General features: G+C 45.5%; 1 protein-coding gene and 1 long non-coding RNA gene across 3 annotated transcripts in view; one reads left to right on the top strand and one right to left on the bottom strand.

Annotated features, from left to right (window-relative positions):
- The window catches only part of LOC146867172 (uncharacterized), a 245,473-nt gene that overhangs the window by 38,125 nt on the left and 179,845 nt on the right, over nucleotides 1-27,503 (bottom strand). The gene's annotated exons all lie outside the window — the stretch shown is intronic.
- Nucleotides 5,419-27,503, top strand: part of ZFAND4 (zinc finger AN1-type containing 4) — a 242,021-nt gene continuing 219,936 nt past the window's right edge. For both annotated transcript variants that reach the window (XM_085603760.1, XM_085603757.1), the window contains exon 1: nucleotides 5,419-5,669. The gene's annotated coding sequence lies outside the window, so the exon portion shown is untranslated. The remainder of the gene's footprint in view (nucleotides 5,670-27,503) is intronic.

Genomic DNA, 27,503 nt, shown 5'->3' with positions numbered 1-27,503 from the left:
GAGCCAGTGGCCCCAGCAGCTCTCCAAGATAAGTGGAGTGGACCCCATACCATTTTGGAGAAAAAGGGAGAGGTTACCTACTTGGTAGACCTTGGCACTCCCAGAAGTCCCCACAGGGTACTTCATGTCAATAGGTTGAAAGCATGTGTGGACAGGGCTGACATGAGCTTGCTCATGGCAACAGATGAGGGACAGGAGGAAGAGAGTGACCCTCTCCCAGACCTGCTCTCTCAGAACCCTGACGATGGGTCAGTTGATGGAGTAGCCTTGGCAGGCAGCCTCACTGACCAGCAGCAAGCTGACTGTAGACAAGTTCTTCAGTCTTACAGACATATGTTTTCTCTGACTCCAAGTCAGACCCCCTGGTGCACTCATGAAGTGGACACGGGACAGTCTGCCTGTCAAGAATAAAATCTACAGGCAACCTGACCATGTCAGGGACTGCATAAGGACAGAAGTCCAAAAGATGTTGGAGTTGGGAGTAATTGAGCCCTCAGATAGCCCTTGGGCTAGCCCTGTAGTCCTTGTACCAAAACCTCACACCCAGGATGGTAAGAGAGAGATGAGGTTCTGTGTCGACTACAGGGGACTCAATGCAGTCACTAAGACTGATGCTCACCCAATTCGCAGAGCAGATGAGCTCATAGATAGATTGGCCTCAGCCAAATATCTGAGCACATTTGATCTGACAGCTGGCTACTGGCAGATAAGGTTAGCTGAGTCTGCAAAAGCCAAAACTGCATTTTCTACCCCTAGTGGGCATTATCAATTTATTGTGATGCCCTTTGGTTTGAAAAATGCACCTGCCACTTTTCAAAGGTTGGTGAACCAAGTCCTCTCAGGCCTGGAAGACTTTAGTGCAGCATATCTAGATGATATTGCTGTCTTTAGCTCCACCTGGGAAGATCACCTGATCCACCTGAGGAAAGTTTTGGAAGCCCTGCAAAAGGCTGGGCTCACTATCAAGGCTACTAAGTGCCAGATAGGGCAGAGTCAGGTTGTGTACCTGGGTCACCTTGTAGGTGGAGGCCAGGTTCAACCACTTCAGAGCAAAATCCAGACCATAATGGACTGGGTTGCTCCAACCACCCAGACTCAGGTTCGAGCTTTCTTGGGCCTGACTGGTTACTAGAGGAGGTTTGTAAAGGGATATGGATCCATTGTGACCCCCTTGAATGACCTCACCTCTAAGAGGATGTCCAAAAAGGTTCAGTGGACTGTCAGCTGTCTGAAAGCTTTTGATGACCTAAAACTGGCAATGTGCTCTGCTCCAGTGCTCCAAAGCCCCAAGTACTCCAAAGAATTTATAGTTCAAACTGATGCTTCAGAGGTGGGGGTAGGTGCTGTGTTATCACAACTGAATGAGGAGGGCCAGGATCAACCAGTAGCTTTTATTAGCAAAAGGTTGACCCCCAGAGAGGAATGTTGGTCAGCTATAGAGAGGGAGGCCTTTGCTGTGGTCTGGGCCTTGAAGAAGCTGAGGCCATACTTGTTTGGCACTCACTTCATTGTTCAAACAGACCATAAGCCCCTCCTATGGCTAAAACAGATGAAGGGTGAAAACTCCAAACTACTCAGGTGGTCCATTTCCCTACAGGGGATGGACTATACAGTGGAACATAGACCTGGGAGCAACCATGCCAATGCAGATGGCCTCTCCAGATATTTCCACTTTTCCACTTAGAACATGAAGACTCAACTGGTCAAGGTTAGTTTAATGTCCCTGCGTTTGGGGGGGGGGGGGTTATGTAGGAGAGTGGCATCGACTGCATAGTTGCCCCCAACTTTTTGCTGATGTTTTTGCTGTTTTATGATTCTAGCCAGGCTGTGGCCCTGCTGTCCAGGACCCCAGCCTATCTGCTTCCTCTGTTAAACGATGTGAGTACTCTAGGTACAACCCAATTGGATGCTGGGGGTGCCCTGACAGTCCCTTGTAGATGGTACCCAGGGCATGGGTCCCTCAGTAGGCCTACCAGGGCTGCAGCACTTATTGTGCCACCCTGGGACAGCCATACAAACTGACACCACCAGACCACTACTGTAGTCTGGGTAAGGTGGTGCTAGCACCCCTTACAGGGATATAGGTACCCTATATCCCACCCCATTACAACACATATACTCTCATTGGTTACCCCTATGGCAAGCCTTGGTAATCCTACAAGGCAGGGTGCTGAGGTATGTGTGAGGGGGGACCCCTACGTGAGTAGGGCCTCCCTGCAACCTTCGTAAAATCATTGCTGGGTTGTTTGTAGTGTAGACATACCATATACCCTTAACTGCATTATAAGTCTATCGCGATAACGCGATTACTTGAGAATGGCTACACAGAGCCATATCGTGTTTGGTGTCAAACATGTAGGAATCATACCCCCAGTCCAGCCATGGGCATGAGGGTACGATTCCCCCCTGCTAGAAGGGCGATATGGGAAAAGCGGCAGAATTTAGACACCAATTTAAAAGTGCACAAGTAGTACAAAATGGCTACTGCCCGCCACCTACACGACCCTGGCTGGCTGTTGCTGGGGAAAATCCCAGCCTCGCCAGCTGCACAATAGGGCTCCTGTGGCAGGGAGGTGCTAGCATCTCCCCAGACAGGATAATGTGGATTGGAACAGGGTGGGTGCACCAAATGTCCTTTCAGAGTTGCACGTAGGCAGCTGCAGTGCCTTCATCCTGCATACACCGCTTGGAACCGGTTCAGGGGCATCCTGCCCCTCGCCCAGGCGGGAAACACACAAAGAGGAGAGGGTGTAGCCACCCTTTCCCGCCTCACCACTCATTGGTGGACACTACTCTGGACACTCCCCTAATCTTGGGGATAAAGGTGAATAACGTGGCCCCAGAGCCTCAGATTAATCTTGGACTTCACGGACTTGACCTTCGACGAGCTGCTGCCCAGCTGACTGAAGAAATCTCCCTTGGGATAAAGGAGTTATCCCCTGCTTGGCAGGCACCTGAAACACTGCAGGTGACCCGGTTGGAACCTCGCTGCTCCTACGGACTTCGACGACTTCCAGCACCCTTGAGGTGGGTTTCCAGCGCATCCCAGAGGCCACTGAGTGTGCTCAACGAGTTTGGGCACTGTGGACCGCGTGGGTGCCGAGATCCCCAATACCCCAGGACACCGGCCACCTCTTGCGTAGCACACGACCCTGACCAGTGGGGAAGTTGTGCTTTGGCCCGTTTACGAGCCAACCACTCTACAGCAATTGTGCCAAAGACCAGAGCCCTAGCCCCCTCCGGTGGCTCGTGGGTGCCCTTTTGCGCACTTCAATTTGCCGCCTCCCGCGGTCCCTTGTCTCTCGACCTGTGGGCCCCAGTCAAGGTCTACTTTGACAATCAAGAGTTCCCCTGGTTGCTCCAGGCCTGCTATACAGTCTCCCCAGAGGAGACCTCTCTCAGACCTCGTGGGTCTGTACCGTAGCAGATTTGTTCATCTTGCGTGGGTTGCGGTTGCCAAGGCTTAGTGGATCCAATCCGGACACTAACACCGCAGCGACCCTCATCCAATGTGGGACAGCCGCCCTCCAGAAGCTGGCCTTCCTTGAAGCCTCCCGGAGCCCGTGGCTGCAGATCCAAGCTACACCACTTTCCACCTGAAGCACCCGACATCGAAGAGCTCTTTGCTTTGAGCCTCCTGGTCACTTTGCCGTGACCCAGACACTGTCCCCTCTGCTTTCAGATTCTTCTCTACAATCTTCACATCTTTGATCTTCACGGAATCATCGACGCTTTTGGCTAGCAGAACTTTTGACTATTTTCCCATTGAAAATCAGCCCGCGACCCGACATCGAAATCGACCTATGCACCCGGCTTCCCTGGGGCAGGTAACAGTGGTATCTCGGTACTCTCGTGGTAGTGGGCTCCTCAAAAGCTTAACTCTAAAGTTTTAACTTTGAACTCCTGCTAGAAGTATTTTAAAACTGTTTATTTCCAACCGCGACATTCTCCGTAGGCTATAATGGAGATCCCGATAGCAGCTATTTCCACTGCACGCACCTCCCGTGGGTCCCCTTCCTCATAACCTGGGGTGGATTCTTAAGGGGCCAGCGATCCTAAATGCCCTAGGCATTGTCTGTAGAATTGTTGTGGTTCTTATACCACTTTTTTGATATATGGTTTGGTCCCCCCCTGGGGCCCTGTGATTCCTGTGCTATTTATTGTGTTTATAAATGCTTGTTTGAATTGTAACTTTGCCACAGCTTCATAAACAGACTGTGGGATTCTGTCTAGAATAAATACATATATTTTATATATATACCTGTCTGGGCTACTCTTTCATTTGGTTATTCAAGAGGTTATCTATGGTAAAACAATAGGCTTAACACTCCTTCAAGACTTAGCCTGAAGGCTGCTCTCCACAGCTACCACTAGGATAGCTTTCTTTAAAGGTTGTCTTAAACCTATCATCAATAAGAGTCGAATTGGAGTGGTGCAAGGTGTCCCTATAACTAGGAGACAGCATATGCCTGGCCAACTTCTCACACCCCCAAATTTGAATGGAGTCAGGGAACGTATGGGGGTAACCGGGGGTGGAAGTACCCTCTCGGTAAGCGGGCCCTCTGCGCATGCGCAACTCTTACGGGAGGGCGTGGCTAATTGATAAAGATCTGACACCAGTTAGCGGCTTTGCCGCAGGCCCAAATAGGATACGCAGAAAGTAATTAATGTATGATTATTATCCTTATGTTAGATTCGGATAGGAAAACTATGTATTAGAGATATGTTATGGTTAGCCATCTGATATCTGTGCATATGAATTGTAAACAAATGTCCTGTTATCTTTCTGCGTATAATTGTGTAAATATCGTTTATTTAAAAAAATGTAATTTTGTTTGCATATTTTAATAAATACGGCCCGGGGTTTTACGACCCCCGCCTCCAAAAGAAATTCCCTTCTCATGTCCATCATTAGAAATGTGGTATGCGCAGGGGGGGGAGGTGGAAATTCGGTAGTCCCAGACCATATAACGCAGGATATGTATTGTATTCTGTGCGCTGACGTTTACCACTCGCCGCAGGTATTTGAGCAGAACTTTTGGCAACTGCACTCATTCTACTACAAATTAAGCACTGCGGTCTTTTAGAAATACACGTCCATGACGAATACACTGGAGCGTATTTACATACTCCTCCGTAGGTACGCTACTCTGCTGCTACATTCCTCGTCATTTAACACCGATCACGTGACCCATTTTTTTTTTTTTACTCGTGTTGTTAGTGATGAGGGCCAACATCCGGGTAACTTCCGTAACAACAACAGAGCAACAAAAAAAACGCAGCTATAGAAAGATGGTCTGACGCCCTGCCCTTCTTTGCCTCCTATTGGGCAGTGTGGTGCCTTAAATGGCAGCTTATTGGTCAAGCGGAGTGTTAGAGTGTTTCGTCACAAAGCAGGGCGTTGGCTGCTGGAAGGATAGGCGGAACAGGGGGCTGGACTGGGAGGTGGCAAGTCCCCTCCTGTCGTCCGACATTTCCTTGCTGCACTCTGGCGGCGGAACGAGGACAATGCAATATCGTGGTTTATGCGCGCAGACAGAGTATCGAGGAGCTGTGGAGGGTGGTGTGGGATCACCACATCGCTCCTCTGAAGCCCTCATGGAACACTGAGGGCCAGAGGAGGTGCAGCGGGCCGGCCTACCTCTGATCGCAGTGATCCGGGCTCAGCGGTAGGTGCTGCCGCCGTCTCTGTCCTGGCCAGGGTCATTGTTAAGGGAAAGCATCTCAGCAGACTCCTCTGTGACAATGATATTAACTAGCCATATTTCCTTTAGAAATGTGTGGTGGACTACAAACATGAGTGCGAAGTAAATGTGCGCTTGACACTTGTATACGTTACCGATCATATTATCCTGCTTTTAATGCACACTAACCTGGGACCGCCCGTGGACACGAAACTGGTTTTTTTTTTGTATATGTATACCAGCCCATGCCATGTAAATACCTGTTTACGGCACTGTTAGTACTACCTTTCTCTAAAGAATGACTTAAGACGCCAGCACAGTTAGCACATCTGTGTCTGGTCCTATACCTGCGTGTGTCTGACATAGACTTGTTTTTAATCGCTCTAGATTCACTGGTAATTAGGGTGACCTACCAATGTGGACCAACTCGTCTGTCCTTTAAAATGGATTCAACCTTTCTTATCCAGTGTGCTACCCTTGTTTCCCGCGACGACTTGCCCTTCATATCCCAACCCCTTAGAGGCTGGCCCGTTTACTCTTTTTTTTTGTCCGGCTCGCGACTTCTGCCTGTTAACTCAGTGGGACCTTAGATCAATATTTGACACTATTACTTGTCTAGTAACCCTCCTTTGAGGTGCGTGTGACTCCCTAGGGGCTAGTGTCGTGCTTGCGACTCGGATTGACATGCGTGTGACCCATATGGACATGTTAATGGACTACTGTAGACTTGCCTGTCTCTTATAGACAGGTTCGCACACCTCCTCCTTACATAGCTGTTGAAGAAGTACGTAGGCCTTTATTTGCCCCATATAGATTTTCAGGTTTTTTTTAAGCCCGGGCAGCTTGTAATTGATGCCTTAAACTATGCATTTATCTGGGGAGCAAATAAAAAGTTCACTTCGAATCTGATCGAGTTTTTTTTTGTTGTTCACTTTCCTTGAGATGCTTCTAGGATACTCTTGGTCTTGAGTGACAGCACAATAAAACAGAAAGGCTACGGATACGGGCGCCCTATAAGTATCTCATATTTTTTGTTCAGCTTAGGTAGAGGGGTTCTCATTCACCCAATAGCAGATAATGTCGAAGACATTTGGTGACTTTGAGTGGGTTTCAAACATTCTCCAGCTGGAAACTAATCTGGGTACCACTGACGTACATTTGAAAGGACTTTTAGTATTGCCCCATCATTTTTCAGTCCGGACAGGGAGAAGGTGAAACGTGGTAGTAACAAGGGATCCAGGGAAACTTTGGATCACCACTAGCTTCATTCAGGCAGTCATTCCTGAGTTGGATGGCCCAAGTGAAATATTTTACTCTGAGGTAGGTGAATAGAAGGGGGTTCAGTGATCCCTCCAGAAATGCAATTAAAAGAATTAGGGGGCAGATGTACGAATATTTTGTCATAAGATACTGTTCTCAAATTGTACTTTAATAATAACGGTGGGTTAGACAGCCAGACATCTTCAAACTGTAGTCCAGTTCTGCCCCCACCCCAAGGTGCCTAATTGATCTCGGGGAGGGGGTGCTGGGCTTTGGCTAAGAAAAGCATATATATTTCCCTTGTGGAACAGTGAAAGACCATGATAAACTCTCTGCTTTTTAAAAAGAGGGTTTCAGTGAGTCACACTGTAATGGGCCAACAGTAACATATTTTGTTACTTATGTCCTAGCTGGGAGTAAGTGTCAAAGTGTGGGGCGGGAGCTCCTCAAAGTCCCTTCCCCTATTTATCAAAAAGGATGACACCGTGATTACTTTAACACTTTTAGGGGGACCCGTTTGCCAGTAGAATGTTGGTACTCATGTATGTAATTGCATTTTTAAAATGGATAACTCATAAGAAATGCAATGTTTAACTTCTACATTTTAGCAGATACTAGCCATCTGCCCAAAAACCGTGGATGCCCAAGACCCAGTTAGAAGTAGGAGAACCAAAGGGTTTTCTCCAGTAAAGCCTCAGGTGAATTTACCAGCTGAAACCTTTGACCTGGCCGATTGTTATTGTGATCTGGTAGCCCAGCAGCAGACAATCTCATCACTTTATTTAGGACAGGGCGATCACACTGGATTTCACGTGTGATGGTCCTGAGAAGGAACATTATTCCATCACCCTGACACACACATAGAGAGAACTAAGTCTGCTTTACTGAAATAAAGTTCTTAATTGGAAGTTTATTTCAGTAAAATAAAGATAAATGCCATATGGGCCAAAATAACTTAGCACCCCTTTGAACAGTCATTAGTGCCTTCAACGCATCCATCGTGTTGGCTGATGCACTAAATGCATTGAGATCCCTGCCAGTTGGACATGGTTCTCTAGTTAAGGTAGGCAGTCCTCTATAACTGGAATGGCATGTCCAGAACCTTTGCTGAGCTGCCAGACATCCTGTCAAAGGTTAAATATAGTCCTAAATCTCTTTTCTCAAGCAAAAACTGTAGCAGCAGGATTACTCTTAAAGCTTACTCTGATGAGGGCCCGACATGGTTGGGTATCTTCGTAGGCTTGTTGCAGTGAAGGAGAAAACTGTGTGCTGGACATCTTCACTCAGTTGGTGCCATTTTCTCTCCGTATCAGACGTGGCCGGGGCGAGGTTCTCCAGCATTGGACACAGCTAGCAGGAGCTGACGTTGAAGAGGTTTGTTGGAGTTGAAAAAGCTTTGCTGGGGCAAGTTATTGGAGCATGTTTGTGAGTCTGAGCTCTTCATTTGAGTTTCTCACACCCAGTGATACTGGGCACTTTTTGCAAATCTGCAGTGCACATATTGCAGCTTTGCGTCCTGCAAGTCAGACAGGGACCTTCAAACGGTTCAAGTCTTTTCACTTATCTTGTATGCACATACAGCCAAGCACAGGTATGATAAACACAAGCTCTCAAACTTATCAAAGTGTCCACCACAATATCTGATTTCTTTATGTGCTCTCGAGGTTAATAAACACGCAAATAGACCCATATAAATATATCTGCAGCAGTTAAAAGAGACCATTCAATTTTTGTGTTGTGTTTATATTGTGGTATTTTAAATATCACACATTTTTTAAATACGTGGCCTCTCAGCACTTTTTTTAGTCTGCGGTTGTGGATTTGCCCACAGTGGAGAGAGCTCCATGATGCGCCGTCAGTGCACATGCCCTGCACCTATGAGTACGTTTGGTGTAGAATGACTATATAGAGTTTGCCACTGATGGTATCCATGGGAGGTGAGGAAGGTCTGTTGAATTTGTATTTTTGAGATGTGTCTGTGGATTGTATGAGACTGGGAATTCGGGCCACCTAACCTGGGTCGTCTATGAATATGGCATTTCACAAAAAGCTATTTTAAATAAACCCAGATCATATTTGTTGTCCTGTGCCTAGGATGTCAATTACGAATCAGATAGACTGCTCACAGTCTTACCTTCTCTACTTGAGCACATTTTATAACTCCTCGTGCTAATCGGTTAATCTCTCTGTGCCTAAGTTCCTTATTTGGCATAATTGAAAATACATGCCAATCATTAAATTAATAACCGTTTTTTAAATTTTAGAGCTATATCAACTCTGCAAGTTATTGGCTGAGTCAAAACATTATGGGCCACTGAATCTTAAGTTATATTTTCTTGTAAGCTTGGTTTATTCATGCAAAAATTATTTTGCGTGGACAGAAGGATTCCCCCACATGAATAGTTGTGTGTGCCCAAACCATTCTCCTCAAAATAACTTTATTCAGTCTAAGTAGACTATAAAAGTGCACAGTAACATTACATTACATAAGCAATCATTAAAACCGAAAAATCCGGGTGCATAAAATAATCAGTAAGAAGAACAAATAAAGTTAATGCAATCACTGGTGCTATACATGGTTAAAAAACTATATGAACATGAAGTGAACATTTTAGCAAATACATAAACCATACAGACCGTTCAGAATCAAATAGGAATATGCTAGATAAGATACATCAATTCCATGGTACAAGGCAGCACAACACTTAGGAAAATTACATTTTGATCACGCTAGGGGTTAATTCCCAAAACGATACATGGCTAAAAACTGGATAAACAAATGGTGCAAAATGGGCAAATATCTAAACTATCAGAACAGTTCGAAACCAGAGCAGTATGTACTTATTTAAACCATATAAAACAGCATAAAAAAGCAGCATTTGATTATTGCACTCTTTCTGCAGCCGTTTGAATTTTCATGATTGACATCCTAAATATATTTCAATGTCTACGAAATATGATTTTTTTTTTTTTTTTTTTAGCTCTGACGTTAGGCAATACCTTTTTTGATTTTACAAAAAATATATGTGTAAGATAATTACTTATAGTGGATTTCAGACAACCCTATTCATCCATTGGAACATAAACAGCAAAAGGCGCACCACAATCTCAAATTAAGTCAAAATCAGTCCATATACATCCAATTTTTCTTTTCCAAAATGATCTTCTTTATTTTTCATATGTTAAAATGACATTTAAGAACAGCCAAAGCAGCCGACGCGTTTCGTCCACTTGGGACTTCTTCAGGGCTGCAAAGTGTACATATAAAACAATGTATGAATACAATGAATACCCACATACAATATATACAAAACAAACAACATTATTATAAATCTCAGACAAATACACATAAAGTACTAATGAGACGGAAGACAGAGGACAATAATAAACTAAGCATATCAGGACATAAACAATTAAAAACAAGGTTATAAGTCAGTTAATTCTTGCTATTGATTTGTATTCAATAGTTTTCGGTATCAGTAAGTGATCAACTCTATGGCATGTTTCCGAGTGAGTAGGAATTATAAAACTGCACAATTGTGTGATGCGACTGGTTTTTAGAAAATTGCATAAGCCATCGTTAGTTGGGTCAGAAGGGATAAGAGTAGCTATCAACAGGCTCAGAGTGGTGTCACCGGAAGTGACAAGAGAAAAAGAAGAAGGCGGTTCAAAGATATACCCACCGTGAGAGATAATACATCTGTTTATGTCATTCTTGCTTGAGAATTTAGGAATATCACTCAGAGTCACTAGAAAAGGTCAAAAATGGAGGAGCATTACTCAGCGTAGTGTTCTAATATTTGCAGAGTGTCAAAGGTACATTTTATGTAATGATAGCCTAAAGCTTTAGGCAAAAAGTGGAGTACAAAATCTATCAAAGGGTTCATTCAAAGTCACTGAGAAAGGTCAAAAAAAAAAAAAAAAAAAAAATATATATAGAGGGTCAAACCTCAACGTAATGTTTTAATATTCGCAGAAACCAGAGTGACAAAGATACATCTTATTTTAATGATAACCTGAGGATTTAAACAGGAAGTGGAGTATACAGCTTAGCGAGGGGTCATATACAAGAATCAATAGCGCAAATAAGTGAACATATAGACACTAATTCCAATGTCACAAGTAAGCCCCCAAAAGGCGAGTTCACTGTACCAAAGTACATAGGGGCTAAGAGAAAATAAAGCAAACCCCTTAGGGGTATCTGTACTTACATGGATAATGCGTATGTCAAATAGAATAGTGGTCTGGTGTCGATGGGTAGCAAATGCGCGTCCCTTCTTTTTAAGAATCAAGCGTCCAATTAAGTAAAAACCAATGATATAGTGGGATCCCGAATCTTTAGAATGCCTAAGATGAAAACACAATAAACTAATGATTAAAATCAATAGTTGCGTTTTCAAATGGATTCAACTAACCCATTCACAGTATTATGTATAGGTAAATCTAGGATGGGGATAAAAAATGTAATAAATCTGGGCAAAAACGTTATAAGGGTGACCAAAATAGGACAATCAAATATTGCGAGCAACCTATCTTTAGATTGTATAGTCTTACCATAAGTGTCCAAACAGTATTTAACACCAACCGTTATATGATTAATAGATAATGAATAAAAGTATATTCCTTGTATCAAACAGACAGAGGATCTAACCCTTAACATATATCTAAGGGGTTTTATTGCTAGAGTGCCATCAATCCTAAAAAGCAAGCTCAATGAAAGTTTTTTGAGTTTGCCAAATACTGCTAAGTTAGGCTATTTCTAAATGCTCAAAAAAAGCGTTTGTCCAAACTTCCAAGGCACCTACCCGATTCCGCATCCTTCGGGTCCTTGATTGTAATCCTCAGGTATTCCGTAACACCCGAAACTCCTGCTCGTGTGTTTATATAGTAATTGACCCCATGTAAACTCCGAACACCTGGGTCACTGCTTCGTAACCGGGATTTGCATCACGGTGAATTAACTAGAAGTTGCATGTGAACACAGTGGCCATTTTGGAAGGGTGCATATTAATCAGCCTGCTAATATCGAGAGGATTTGAAAAAAAGGAAAAAGGACGATATTACAATTGATAATATAATATAATAGCGGACGGCACCCATATCCATTGCCGTGCATCAGTTGCATGATAACTCAAAAAAAAAAAAAAGGGGGTATATCAATAAAGAGTAAACAACACTCCGTATGAGCCTAAGAACGGGCAAATCAGCCGCCATTTTGGAACAGGAAAGTATTATAAACATAGTGGCCATCTTGGAAGGGTAAAAAAGTAAACGACCTGCTAATGTCGACAGGGTTTGAAAAAAAGACGATATTGCCATTGAAGGTATAATGTAATGGCGGACGGCACAATAACCATTGCCGTACACCTAGTTGCATGCTAACTCATAAAAAGGAGATTGTTAATACAGATTAAACAAAACTCCGTATATGCCTAAAAACGGGCAAATCAGCCGCCATTTTGAAGCGGGCAAATTCTATGAGTCTCAACTCCTAATATGAGTTTAGTCATTAATCAAAAAAGACTCGCCTATTACGCACACGTAAAGCATGTAGACGTGAGCAAAACAGTCGCCATTATGGACTGGGCGGGTTCTGGGAGTCTTAACTTGCCGTATAAGCTAATCCTTAGATAAAAATATCACTTTTTACATGCATGCAAGATCGGAGAAGAGAAACCGGTTGACTGAGGAGATATGTCAAAATAAAAACAGAAAACTGGTCTTCCCTATGGTACAAACCGAGTGTATAAAAATCAGCCAGAGCTTGCTACCAAAAGAAGTGAATATAGTGTTGCGTTTCATGAAAGATGGCCAATGTCGGTGGTATTTGAAACAACTACAGGTGAAGTACACCGGAGGCTATAGGTCCTAATGATTTGTGATGTGTACATAACACATGAGATCTTTTTCAGCAAAATAAAATACGAATGCCAATATGTGTATCGAATACATTTCGAGTTAAAAAACCCATTCCAAACTGGCTGACAGAGGGCAACGGGGGCTTCTTTACATGTATGAAATGTAATGTCTGCAAACTGGGAAGAAACAAAACACGTACGTTCAGATACAACACTGATAAAACACATAAGATCAAGCACACCATTACGTGCAAAACAACTTTTGTAACATACATCCTAGGCTGTCCATGTAACACCATTTATGTAGGCAGCACAAAAAGGGAACTTAAGACCAGAATACAGGAACACCTAAGAGCGGCAGTAAAAGGTGATTCCAAGTATCCCCTTACTACACACATCCAGGACAAAGGGCACAAGCCAAATGAACTGTGGTTCTTTGGGATAGATCATATACAACCATCCCCCAGAGGAGGGAATAGGGAGTTAGAATTGAGACGCAACGAGGCAGGTTGGATATGTAGGCTCCGATGTGTGGAAATGGGGCATAACACAGAATCTGAAATGCATTATTTCCTGTAGAGATCATGAGATTTAAGAACAACTTAGTCCGACCACAGATGACTATGTATTTTGCATATGAATTTTTAGTATCAACTACTCATCTTTTTCGATTAAGTTAACCTTATCCCCTGCTGTTCTGGAAAGACTAAATGTTGATGCCGATATGCATTTCTGTGTGGTAATTATGTATGAATCCATAACGCGGAATTTTGACAACTGCCACGTTATGTGCCTTCGCTCACTGTGATTGTTACAATTACGTTGAGGTTTGACCCTCTATATATATATATATTTTTTTTTTTTTTTTTTTTTTTTTTTTGACCTTTCTCAGTGACTTTGAATGAACCCTTTGATAGATTTTGTACTCCACTTTTTGCCTAAAGCTTTAGGCTATCATTACATAAAATGTACCTTTGACACTCTGCAAATATTAGAACACTACGCTGAGTAATGCTCCTCCATTTTTGAACTTTTCTAGTGACTCTGAGTGATATTCCTAAATTCTCAAGCAAGAATGACATAAACAGATGTATTATCTCTCACGGTGGGTATATCTTTGAACCGCCTTCTTCTTTTTCTCTTGTCACTTCCGGTGACACCACTCTGAGCCTGTTGATAGCTACTCTTATCCCTTCTGACCCAACTAACGATGGCTTATGCAATTTTCTAAAAACCAGTCGCATCACACAATTGTGCAGTTTTATAATTCCTACTCACTCGGAAACATGCCATAGAGTTGATCACTTACTGATACCGAAAACTATTGAATACAAATCAATAGCAAGAATTAACTGACTTATAACCTTGTTTTTAATTGTTTATGTCCTGATATGCTTAGTTTATTATTGTCCTCTGTCTTCCGTCTCATTAGTACTTTATGTGTATTTGTCTGAGATTTATAATAATGTTGTTTGTTTTGTATATATTGTATGTGGGTATTCATTGTATTCATACATTGTTTTATATGTACACTTTGCAGCCCTGAAGAAGTCCCAAGTGGACGAAACGCGTCGGCTGCTTTGGCTGTTCTTAAATGTCATTTTAACATATGAAAAATAAAGAAGATCATTTTGGAAAAGAAAAATTGGATGTATATGGACTGATTTTGACTTAATTTGAGATTGTGGTGCGCCTTTTGCTGTTTATGTTCCTATATTGCCCCAGTGGTTGGGGAGGTATTGTGTTAGCGGGTACCAGTCGAGAGCGCACACATAGGGTGAATTTGAACTTATCACCTATTAACACAAAGGGTAACTGATAATCCGGTGCTGTCCCAGAGGGTTACCGCTAGCTCCGTTCCTTCTAAGTCCTATTCATCCATTGGTTTGCCATAGTGTAATTCACATTTTGCTTCTTCCCACCACAACACACTACATGGTGCCGCGAGTGAACCCTCTTCAGCTTCTGGTTCCTGTTTTGTGTGGGTAATTCCATCCTGCCCAAGCATAGTGTTGTTACATACAGAGAAAGCAGTCCCATTCACTTCCAGGGACTGGTGGGGCAATGGGCTTTTTTGAAAAAGTATGTGTCTTTTATTTTTGTAATTAGAATATTTACGTAAAACATCACAAAAACATTGGCAAAGCTGTAAATAACACTGTCAGTCACCGCCAGACTTATTGGGTTTGCCATTGCTTTTTATTGTAGTAAAGATTGGTGAATATATTGAAATACGTTCACTGGGGAGTCAACTTTACTATAAAGTGACATAAACCGCACTGAATCATCAACTGTTACAAATCTTTTTTTTTTTTTTTTTTGAAAAACCTTTATTAGCATTTCAACCAATAACAAGTATGGGCCTACAACCCCCCGGGGCCGGCCGCTAAGCAGTCAAAGCAACAGAGATCCAATGTTAACACAGGCAGAACCTCGGGGAGCAGAATCTCCATGCTAATATATTCTCGGCCAGTGAATGGCGCAAGTAGGACACCAGAATTAAGAAGGCTTTCATTTTATAATAGGGAAAGACGAAAGGATCAGGTGCCAAACAATTTCCCAGCAGCGAAAAATGGCAGGCAGAATAACAAACGTAAACAATAAACGGCAATCTATCGAGTCAATGGCGCTAAAACAGGAAGTGCAGGATGTAGAGAAGTATCATGACCAGTTGCGCCTGCAGTCCCATGCCCTAAAGCCCAGAAAACACCCCGGAAATTGTGGCACACATGAAAAAGCAGTGATTCACAACAAAGGAGTTGTACCACGCTGATCCCAGAAAAGAAAAACAAAGAAGAATCAGAGAAGAAAAAGGAGGCCATGGAAAAAAAGGGTAAAGACTAAAGAATCCCCTTCCCCAACCCTGCACCTCTGCAGATGAGTACGGCCCCCCCCCCCCCCCAGCAGTGTGCCTGTCGCCCTGGAACCAGACCCGAAATATAGAAGAACAGAGAAAGGGGAGTAAGAAAAGAACCCCACCAGACGGGGGGGTAGAGAGAGTATTAATAAACTGGAGGGGGGCCTTCAAAACATGCCCCCAGCTTCTCCCTCCCGCACGGTAAGTTTTCCCCAAGGCAAACAGTAAGCAGCACAAAATCGACCATGTCAAAGAAAGATGGGGAGCATTATGCACCAATTATACTAATAGCTATGCCATGAGAGCACGCAACCCCTGAAGGATCAGCCTTATCCTTGACCACTCTTTGCAAATCTGCCCATGCATACCCCTCGACCCAGCGCCATGTCCAATGTTACAAGGTAAAGGAGTGTCCAAAAACGACCGGGAAGCGACGCACACAGGTGGGGTGGAAGTCTCTGAGTACCAACACAGTCCGCATCATGGAGGGACGTCTTTCTCAGTGTTGCCCCAGGATCTGCACTGCACACAAGGTCCAGGAAGGCGGAATCAGCCAAAGTAGACAACTGTTGCTTGAATTTTCCCTGGGTCGCCGGAGGCCGTGCACGGGACGAGGCCACCACCTCCCACTCAGGTCCAATACCTCCGGAACAGATCAGACCCACAGCCAGCCGATCACACGGAAGCATACTGTCCGGAGTTTCCAGCTGTTCACTAATCTCAGGGGTGGCCGCGACATTGTCCTCCTGTGTGCAGTGTGGGAAGTCCCTGTGTACCTGAGGACAGGCAGGCCGCAACTGTCCCGACGCTGATGCCACACCATCGAGCTTACTCCCCAAGACCCCGATGCCATGAACCAAGGTGGAATGAAGGGCACCGAGAGCCTCGAGGAGGTCGCCGTACCCCAGCACAGCTCTCTGCGATCGCTCCGCCACACTCCCAAAAGTCACACACTCCCAATCCTGCCATGACCCGGTGGACAGGATGGTAGGCTTCATCATAACAAGATGGCCGCCGGGTAGGCCCGACCCGTATTGGGACCGGGACCCAGGGACAAGCGCCTCAAGGTCCACGTCGCTGGAAACAGGGTTCCGGGGGCAGGCAAAAATTATCCGTTGTGTGGTCACGGGCAACAGTCGTCCCCACCACGGACCAGCGCCCGCGAAAATCCGGGAGCAGCCCGCAAGAATCAGGGCGAGTTACGGGCGGCGTCCGGGCAGCTCACCGTCAAAGGCAGGGGCAATCACCGGAGAATCTCAGAATTGCCACCCCGGGCATGCACTCGGTCCGCTACGCTTAGCGGTAGGAACGACCACGGCGAAATGTAGGCCGAGGTGTGCACCGCTCCGGTGGTCCGACTCCACCCAGTCACCACAGGCCGCTGTTGTTGAACTGCCACCCGGCCAAGGCGTCCACTCGAGGTCCTGGCTCCAGGGCTGCACGGGCCGCAAATTTCAAAGGCACATTTCTCCGGCGGTACCGCCGCCAGAAACTTTGGAGTCACACGGTCGGTTGCCACTCTCATTCACAAATACGAGCGCGTAGCGCAGGCTGAGGATCTCATGCAGGATATCCGTGCGGGATGCGGAGGTTCACGGAGCCGGGAGTCTACGCTGCCGTCCTGGTCGCCATCTTGGCTCCTCCCCCCAACTGTTACAAATCTTGAGCTCCTCTCTGTTAAGTGTACGGGCTCTGTTTTGATTGACATTGACAAGCGGGGATAGGGGATGCGTAGCCATGTGGTAGTGGGGAAGGCTGTCTTGGAATGGCAGGACCTACCTTTTAAAGTGCAGACACATATTTTGTTGATGTTATGATCCCTTGACCAGCTCATCGTACAGGAGAGCATAGGAATTTTATATGTATTTTGTTACTTTATTTTTGGTCATTTTGAGGTGCCAGCTGTGGGCGTTGGTGAAAAGGGTGGTTATCGTGTTTTTTTAAATAAATAATACAGATGATGGTCAAAAAGCAATTGGTGCCATACTAAGGAAATTACAGTAGATTAGCCATGCTTGTGATTTACTAATCTTAAAGTTTAATCAGCAACACAAGCTATGACTTGAAATATTACTTTAAAACTGTCTTCTGTGGATGTTAAACCCTGGAGGTCTCTGCTCCCCTCTTTGCTGGGTCGAGCGGCTCTTTTTAAGATGCTAGCCCTTCCACGCTTCCTCTATATCCTTCAGAACTGTCTCCACCGAGTCCCAGTTGCCTACTTCTCAGGGGTGCAGAGTGAAGTCAGGACGTTACTATGGGATGGTAGATCCCCTGGCATAGCGTTGAGCAAACTAACAAAGAGATGGTATGACGGATGCATTGCCCTCCCGCACATTCGACTATACTATTGGGCATCGCAACTAATGGTGGTGAATCATTGGATGTTTCGCTCCCCTATTGATCCAGCCTATCTGCTGGACAGGTACCAAACTGGAAGAGCGGGTTACTTGGGGGCGTTGTACGCAAAGGACAGTATTTTTGCCCCACAACCCATACAATTGCAATTTGGCAACAGGCAAACTCTCATCTCGGTTGGTCGAATGTCCTCACCAAAGCCACACCACTGTGGTATACCAATAGACTGGGACTTCTGTGTTATCAGCCCGGATGTGACAAATGGTATATTATTGGGATATCCACCATCGGGGACCTTGTGAAGAAGGGTGCAATCCTTAAGTTTGGGGAGTTGAGAGATAAATATGACATGGCCGAGGGAGAGGTATTTAGATACCTACAAATTAGACATGCCCTTACCACAGCTCTTCCCGACGTGAGTGACCTACCAGAGTCGGCCTCCTTGGAGGATCGGCTACTTGATGAACCGCTGCTCACCAAAGCCGTATCATTGACCTACAGAAAATTATGTAACAACTTACCGGACACGTTTCACAAACTTCGATTGAAATGGCAAAGGGACCTGGGGCCCATTGACGATGCAGACTGGCAAGCAGCACTAATGCTGCAATTATCCTTCGTCTTCGTCTAATCCAACTCAAAATTTTACATAGATCTTATCTGACCGGGGTAATCCTAGCAAAGATAGGCTCCAGGGCGGAGGCGCTCTGCCTCCGGGGATGCCAGCAAGATGCAACCCTTTATCATATTATATGGGACTGCCCAGAGGTGCGACCAATATGGGAGGGGGCCACGAGACACATCCAGAATGCATTGAGAAAAGAGATTACCCTTGCGCCGCGATTGGGTCTTCTTAACATATGGGAGCCAACTGACCTAACGGAGATAGAACAGCAACTGACCACACTAGGCTACACCTTAGTTAAATGGGAGATCGCGAAAAAGTGGGGGGGGCGGTGGACAGGTCTTCTCCCCGAACGTGGGCAAGAGAACTGGATAAATGTATGGTAGTGGAGAAGGAAGTATTCAAAATAAGAGGGTGTCCAAAGAAATGGGACAAGAAATGGAGCAAGTGGAATGCTTTCCGAGGACACCTATGTGTTTCCCCATCGGGGGAAATGGAAATGCAGCAAACTGGAGAGCGACACATGGACATATTATGATTGTAACTGTAGGAGAGTGGAATCGACTGCATAGTTGACCCCAACTTTTTGCTGATGTTTTGACTGTTTTCTGACTCTAGCCAGGCTGTGGCCCTGCTATCCAGGACCCCAGCCTATCTGCTTCCTCTCTAAACTAATGTGAGTACCCTAGGTACATGCCAATTGGATACTGAGGACACCCTATCAACCCCTTGTAGATGGTACCCTAGGTACCCAAGGCATGGGTCCCTCAGGGGCTGCAGCACTTATTGTGCCACCCCTGGGACAGCCATACAAACTGACACCACCAGACCACTACTGTAGTCTGGGTAAGGTGGTGCTTGCACCCCTTACAGGAATATAGGTATCCTGTATCCCACCTAAATACAACACAGGCCTTGCTAATCCTACAAGGCAGGGTGCTGAGATGTGTGTGAGGGGGATCCCCTACCCGAGTAGGGCCCCTCTGCAACCTTCTTTAAAACTATTGCTGGGTTGTTTGTAGTGCAGCCATACCATATACTCTTAACCGCATTATAAGTAATCGCGATAGCGTGATAACTAGAGTGGCTGCACAGAACCATGTCATGTTTGCTGTCAAACATCGAGGAATCATAGCCCCAATCCAGCCATGGGAGTGAGGGCATGATTCCCCCCTGCTAGAGGGGTGATATGGTAAAAGCGGCAGATTTTAGACACCAATTTAAAAGTGCACACGTAGTACAAAATGGATGCTACCCGCCACCCACACGACTCTGGCTGCCTGTTGCTGGGCAGAACTCCAGCCACGGCAGCTGGACAATAGGGATCTTGTTGCAGGGAGGTGTTCCCACCTCCCCAGACAGACTATGTGGATAGGAACTGGGTGGGTGCACCATAGGATGTCTTTCAAACTTGCACGTAGGCTTCTCCAGTGCCTACTTCTGCATACACCGCCTAGAACCGGTTCAGGGGCATCCTGTCCACTGCCCAGGTGGGAAAACACACAAAGGGGAGAGGGTGTAGCCACCCTTTTCCACCTCAACTTTCATTGGTGGGCTCTGTTCTGCTTGGGTTTTCGGATCAGATAGAACCCGCTCAGCAGAGCCTCTCTAACCCAAACCAGAACGTTACCCCCTCCCTAGGGCCTATTTACACCTAAATAACCACATATATGTACCACCTAAGGACAGGGAATTCCTACTATATATACCAAGACCTACAAGTTACAGCCTCGCGGTCCCAAATGGACCCAGGACTTCCTGCCCAGACGGCAGCCACAGACTTCCTGCACTGACGGCAGTCACAGCCTGGCGGTCCCAAATAGACCCAGGACTTCCTGCCCAGACGGCAGCCACAGCCTCGCGGTCCCAAATGGACCCAGGACTTCCTGCCCAGACGGCAGCCACAGCCTCGCGGTCCCAAACGGACCCAGGACTTCCTGCCCAGACGGCAGCCACAGCCTCGCGGTCCCAAACGGACCCAGGACTTCCTGCCCAGACGGCAGCCACAGCCTCGCGGTCCCAAACGGACCCAGGACTTCCTGCCCAGACGGCAGCCACAGCCTCGCGGTCCCAAACGGACCCAGGACTTCCTGCCCAGACGGCAGCCACAGACTTCCTGCCCAGACGGCAGTCACAGCCTCGCGGTCCCAAATGGACCCAGGACTTCCTGCCCAGACGGCAGCCTTAGCACGAGTTCATCCTATAATTACCACGACATCAGTGTTACTATATATCAGATCACACAAAGACAGCTAGTTGAGCACAACTTGTTCCCCAGTTCGAAGGGCTCCTTTCTCCCTTATTCAGTTACCACCTACCTGATCAGGATTAACATCTGTTCATGTTAAGTCACAGCTGACTAGAAGAATAGGTTACCCTCTTACACAAGAACACGTAGCACATATTGCTTTACTACAAACTGAATACTTTATTTAGTTATTACATGCACACTCACGGAACATCACATAACCTGCAAAGAAAAGTGAAAGATTAAGTTGTACACTCTAATAGTAAGGGGTTGACATCACCTTGGTCGTATGTAGCCTGCACTCAATGGTCATCTAGGTTCCCTTCTCGTCTGCGCCTCGGCTTCGCCTGGAAGTCACACCTCCGCAATCACGGGTTTACTCCCGTCTCCCTCTCCGAGTCACTGGGACCTCTTCCTCATCGGCTACTCTCTTCTCTTTGGAATATCTATCTCTCGGTTTTTTCTCCACCTCCAAGTTTGTCATCTGTCTTCCCTGGAATAAGTAGCAGCTTTACTACTAACGGCCAGGTGCCGCCCATGGACAAGAAGCAAGTGCCAGTATCTGCCTCAAACTTTTACTAATATAGACGTGCATTTCCTCATGGAAAATTCCAGCCCGTAACCTGCCGCCCACCAAATTCTTGTACCTCCCCGTGCCAAGGACACGTTCCCAGCCGGCCGGCCTGATGTAGTGTCTTCGGCATGAAGAAAAATACAATCCTTCGATAAGGGCCGGCCTGAACCGGTTCTCTCCAAGCGAATAACACCTCCTAACTAAAACACTGCCTATGACCTAGAAACATCCCGAGCTGCCAGAGCAGGAGGAAAGATGGAGTCTCTCCCGTTTAAGGCCTACCAGGCCTGAATTCAGCACGGCTCCATGAAATACCCTCACTACAGAACAGATTACCCCTAATGCTAACGAATCTATCCCCTAGGATGTATATGCAAACCCTGATCTATGGGGAAGAACACAGGATCATGTCGAAGTGCCTAATAAATAGACTCTATACACTACTCTAACCCTTAGACTTGAATGGGAAGAGACTGAAGTCACCTAAATCACCCTTCAACACAATAAGACCGGGAAAATCGAGCAGTACATTTCACCCTTGACTTCAGTCTATTATACATTCATTAAATGGAGCTAACATCTGTGGAAGAATAATATGAAACAAAGCTAACTGATCTATGTCTAGTACCAAGTGTGCAGAATTGAAATAATGAAGGAATACACTGAATAAAGCAACAGATAGAAATCAAAACAGCAACAGCAATCAAAATACCACCTAATATTTGGCGTAGCGCGTGTATATCAGGTAACCAATTAAAGAGCCAGTCAAACCAGCCCTGGTCAATGTGTTTTCTAACTTCTTCTGTTAAGTCACGCAACTTGTCGATGTGAGCACGAATGGATTGTGTATGGTCAGACAAGTTAAAACAACAGAGACCTTCGAAGTCCGAGCAATCATGTCCATGTTTAAGCAAAAGATAATCAATGGCTGCTCTATTTTGCAAAATGGCCCTACGTTCACCCTGGGCGTCTAATAGCATGTCAGACAAAATTGTAGAAGTATGATTAATAGATTTCACCATCCAGCAGGCCATTTTCCCAATAGATTTGGCATTATAAACCGCCAAAGCAGGAACACCAATAATTGAAACAGCTAAGCTAAGGTATTCAGACTTGGAATATAAATGCAAAGATGGGTCACAATCCTCCTGTAACATTACAGTATCTCGAAGCACACGAGAGTTGGCATTCGGGTGTGATGCAAACATCAACAAACTGAGTCTCGTAATGGCACAAGGGCCTCCGGAAATGTTTGCAGGGACAAATGGCCAGGAAGTATTACCACATGAGAAAAGCCATCCGGCAGGTAGTAACATCGTGCGATAGTGACTGGGGGTAACTACCAAACTATTACAAGTCATATTGTTCTGAACTGAAACACATGTGGTCGGTGTCCTTTGAAAGCACAAAGTCCGTTCGTGAGCGGTAAATGAAGTGGCGCCTTTTAGTTTGAGGCGTAGACATTCAGAGATCGCACTAGGATTACACGTAAGAAAGAAGCACAAATCACCTTGTGTGATATTATAAGTAAGTATTTGGGACTGGATAGGGGTTTGCTCGTTCGGCAATTCAATACATAGGGGGCAATATACATGGGTAGCAAAATCACCCAGGAGAATATTGGGACGGGCCTTCGAGACATTAAAAATATGAGTTAAAGTTTCTAATGAGGCGGGGACAGCAACCAGGCAGGTCGCCAGAATGTCATGGACAGATCTCATCGGTGTCAAACAGAAGTGAGGGGCGTCAGTCACCCTTTTGGCAAGTGCGGTCCAAAAGTTCGATGATGAATCCCATGCAGCGAAGGAACGCAACACTCGGGTTCCCAGTTCATCCCGGGTTGATAGGATCCCTCCTTTCTCGTCGTACCAGTCCGAAAACAGTCCGGCTCCGACACATCCTGCAGCAACAATCCAAAGAATGATCTGAAAGAGAACCAAATACAGGCATTAATCATTCTCGTAAATAACATTTATCAGCCGGGACCGCTTCCCAGCTATCTTTCCCTGGTCTCATAACCAAAATGGTATTATCCTGACCGGTGGCAATGACCTCTGCTTGTTCAGGGGGATTCTTAGGCGACTGCACCCAAACTCTGGCCCCAGGATTATCCGTGGAGCCAAAACCTTTCTGGCCACGTACAGTTAGCAACGTTGGAGCAGTGCCTTTCATTAGTACACCACTGAAAACAGGCATTATGAGTAATTGAGCCACTCGGTCAGTGCGATGTATCAGTAAGTCAATCTCACTGCTATTCAGCAGGAGCACCTTAATCTCTCCCTGATAATCACTGTCGATAATTCCTCCAAGCACCTGAATGCCTTTTACAGCCAGCCCCGATCTAGGGGCGATCAATCCGAAATTTCCAGGTGGTATCTGAACACCAACACCTGTCTCTATGATGACTCGATCTCTACTTTTTATAACAATGTCATCCATAGCATGCAAGTCTAAACCTGCCGACCCTGGGGTCGCTCTACATGGAGCCAAAGCTCCGGGAGTAATTTCCCAATACATCACGGTTTCTCTGATTTCATTAGGCATAGCCTCAGCATTCGGGGGAAACAAACACATGAGTGGAGATTCAGCATTTAAAAAAGGACGATTGTTCAAAATCAATAGTGCTTGGGGCAAAGAGTCTCGCCAATTTTTATACTTGTCATCCGTTAACTTACGCAGCTGGTCCTTTAGCAGGCCATTCAATCTCTCCACCAGGCCCGAGGCCTGTGGGTAGTAGGGGATATGGAATATCCATTCAATATTGTTTTCCGCACAGAACTCCTGTACCAATCTTCCACGAAAATGGGATGCATTATCAGATTGAATTTGGAATGGCACACCATAGTACATCATAATTAATTCTAATGTTTTAATGGTATTCAATTGGGTAGCTTGCTTACAGGGAAGGGCTACCAGCAGGCCACTGTATGTATCAACAATAGTGCAAACATATTGACAATTCCTACTCATGGGCAGTGGACCAATGTAATCGATCTGCCAAATTTGAGCGGGCAATTTGCCGCGATGTAAATGACCTTTAACAATTTGGGGCACCTTACGCCGTCTGATATGCTGACAAACGGGGCAGAGTAAAATAACATTTTTGATTAAATCTAAGGGAATATAAATTCCTCGATCAGCAGCCCACCTGCTAGTGGCCTTCTCTCCAAAATGTCCTGCCTTCTGGTGTGCCCATTTCGCCAATCCCGCAATATCAGAATCTTGCCTGTCCACCACTGCCTCAGCAATTTTAGACTTCTCATCTGCAATGTTATGAAAAAATTTGTCAAGAGAATCTATCGGGGTGTGAGCGTCCATATGGAAGATTGTAACAGTACTCTGTGGGAGCATCTCCCAAATTTCTTGCCATAACTCTTTTCCCCATAATTCTTTGGAATGTAACTTCCAATTATGGGAATGCCAAGTTGGCAACCAAACAGCCAGTCCATTGGCAGTAGACCAAGAATCAGTGAAAATATGACATGTACCAGGTAACTCTTGTTTCAAAACTTGGTAAACAGCGTAAAGCTCGGCAAATTGGCTGCTTTTACCTTCACCAGTTGTGCTCAACAATTTCTGTGTGATCGGATTATAGGACACCGCCTTCCAGTGCCGTGTCATCCCTATAAACCTCGCTGAACCATCAGTGAACCAAACATGGTTTCTTTCCGCTGCGGACAAATCATCAAAAGGCTTACCCCACTTGACAGGAGACTCCTGTGCTAAAGGTACGGAACATTCACTCTCAGTCTCAGTCGATGGCACTCGCGCCACCTGCTCATGTAAAGAAGCAACTCCTTTCGGGCCCACACGTGCCCTGTCTTGTATGTACCATTTCCATTTAATCACACTCGCCTCTTGAGCGTGTCCAATTCGGTGAGTTTTCGGCGAACTCAGAACCCACTGCATGATAGGAATTTCCGGACGCAGAACTATATCATGTTCCAAAGTCAATTGCTCGGTATCAACCAGAGCCCAATAACAAGCAAGTAACTGTTTCTCAAAGGGTGTGTAACGTTCACCAGCATCAGGTAACTTTTTGGTCCAAAAACCTAACGGTACTTTACTCCTGCCTTGTTTCTGCCACAAACTCCAATTTGCATAAAGGCCCTGTACAGACACATTCAAATCCACATCACCATCACGTACAGGCCATAAATCCAGAGCATGTTGAATTGCCTCTTTTGCCAAACTAAACGCATCTTGCTGTGGTTTATCCCATTCAAATGCATTCTTTTTACGCGTGACCCGGTACAAGGGGGCCAATATTTGACTCAAATGAGGAATATGCTGGCGCCAAAAGCCAAACAGACCAATGAAGCTCTGGGCTTCTTTCCTATTTCTAGGAACTGCAAAATCAAGAATCTTCTGTTTAACCTGAGGGATCACTTCACGGTGCCCTTCATGCCAATTAATACCCAAAAATTTTACAGCCTGGGACGGACCTTGCAATTTATCTGGGTTGATTTCCCAACCTTTCTCACGCAGGCACTCAATGACTCTGTCTAATTGGGTCTGAACTTCCTCTTGTGTTTCGCCTTGGATCAAAACATCATCAATATAATGACACATCTGAATTTGGGGATGAACCGGTACCTCAGCCAAATGCTCTGCCACCAGCCGGTGACATATCGTAGGACTATGCACATAGCCCTGGGGAAGACTTCTAAACGTCATCTGACGCCCGTTCCACGTAAAACTGAATTGTTCCTGACACTCTGGGGCAATCGGAATTGAAAAGAAAGCATTAGCAATATCAATGGACGCGTACCATGTACCTGGATGCTTTTGGATTCTCTCAATAAGTGTAATAACATCCGGTACTGCAACAGTCAAAGAGGGTGTGTGCTTGTTCAATTCTCGATAATCAACGGTCATGCGCCAAGAGTTATCACTCTTACGCACCGGCCAAACAGGATTATTCCAAGCAGAAGTAACTGGGGTTATGACTCCTGCATCCACTAACTCCTGAATAGTGGTACTAATCTCCTCATGACCACCTGGAATACGATACTGCTTCTGACAAACCACTTTTGTCGCATGGGGAACTTGTATGGGGGGCATTCTTAAACGACCAACCCGTATAGGTCTGGACGATATATAATGCGTTGTTCCAAATTGGTAACATCCGTCATCTAGATGCAAAGTCATTCCTCTCAAAATATCAATCCCAATTATGAATTCTAGAAGTGGCACTACTAGTACAGAATACTCTTTTCTAGGAATTCTACCTATTCTCATTTCAAGCAAAGTTTGAACTGCAGGGGTTTCTTTTCCACCTAATCCGGTAATAGTAAAAGGCTGACCTGTAAACTTCTTCGATTTTCCATGAATAAGAGTGGCCTCCGCTCCTGTATCTACCAATGCTCGGGCCCTTTGGATATTACGATGTCTCCAATAAATATCAATATCTACATAGGGTCTATTATCTCTGTGAGCCCATCTGTGTACCGGAGCTTGACCTATTTCCTAGTCATTCTTACTGCATTCTGTGTACCAGGATAGATCAGGATAAAGACTCTCACGTTTCTTAGGTATCGGTACCTCCTGTTCATATCCATTCCCAGTACGGAACGGATTCGTATCTTCTGCATTGTACTGCAGGTTACGATCGACCAAACTGTGACGATCCTCTCTCCTCCTCAACTCAGGGGATTGATCCCTATCATCTCTACGTCTGCTGTAAACATAGTCAGTTCTCCCCCTTTCTCTTTCCCCCTCTCTCTCCCTGTCTCTCTCTCGACGGGGGGACACATCATGTGCAGAACGTCGATCATCACGACGAACAGAGCGCCCACGGCGGTCGTCATCACCGCTACCGTCAGAACCACCACGATCACACTCAGTGGTCCGAACACGCCGGGCACCCTCCTTTCGATCCAAGCCACGTTTGCGAAACAGCTCCCACAAACGAGCGGTAGTCTCACCATCAATATCCTCCCTCCGCACACCATCAGCCAGAAGACCAGAAAAAATATCACGTCTAGTAAGTTTATTTTCACCAGGAGTACGAGTGTCAGGCCGGGACTGCCGTTCAGGTTT

This window comes from Triturus cristatus, chromosome 1_2 (genome assembly GCF_964204655.1).
Source record: "Triturus cristatus chromosome 1_2, aTriCri1.1, whole genome shotgun sequence".
NCBI lineage: Eukaryota > Metazoa > Chordata > Amphibia > Caudata > Salamandridae > Triturus > Triturus cristatus.
The sequence above is the reverse complement of the archived record's forward strand: the minus strand, read 5'-3'. Positions and strand labels throughout refer to the sequence as shown.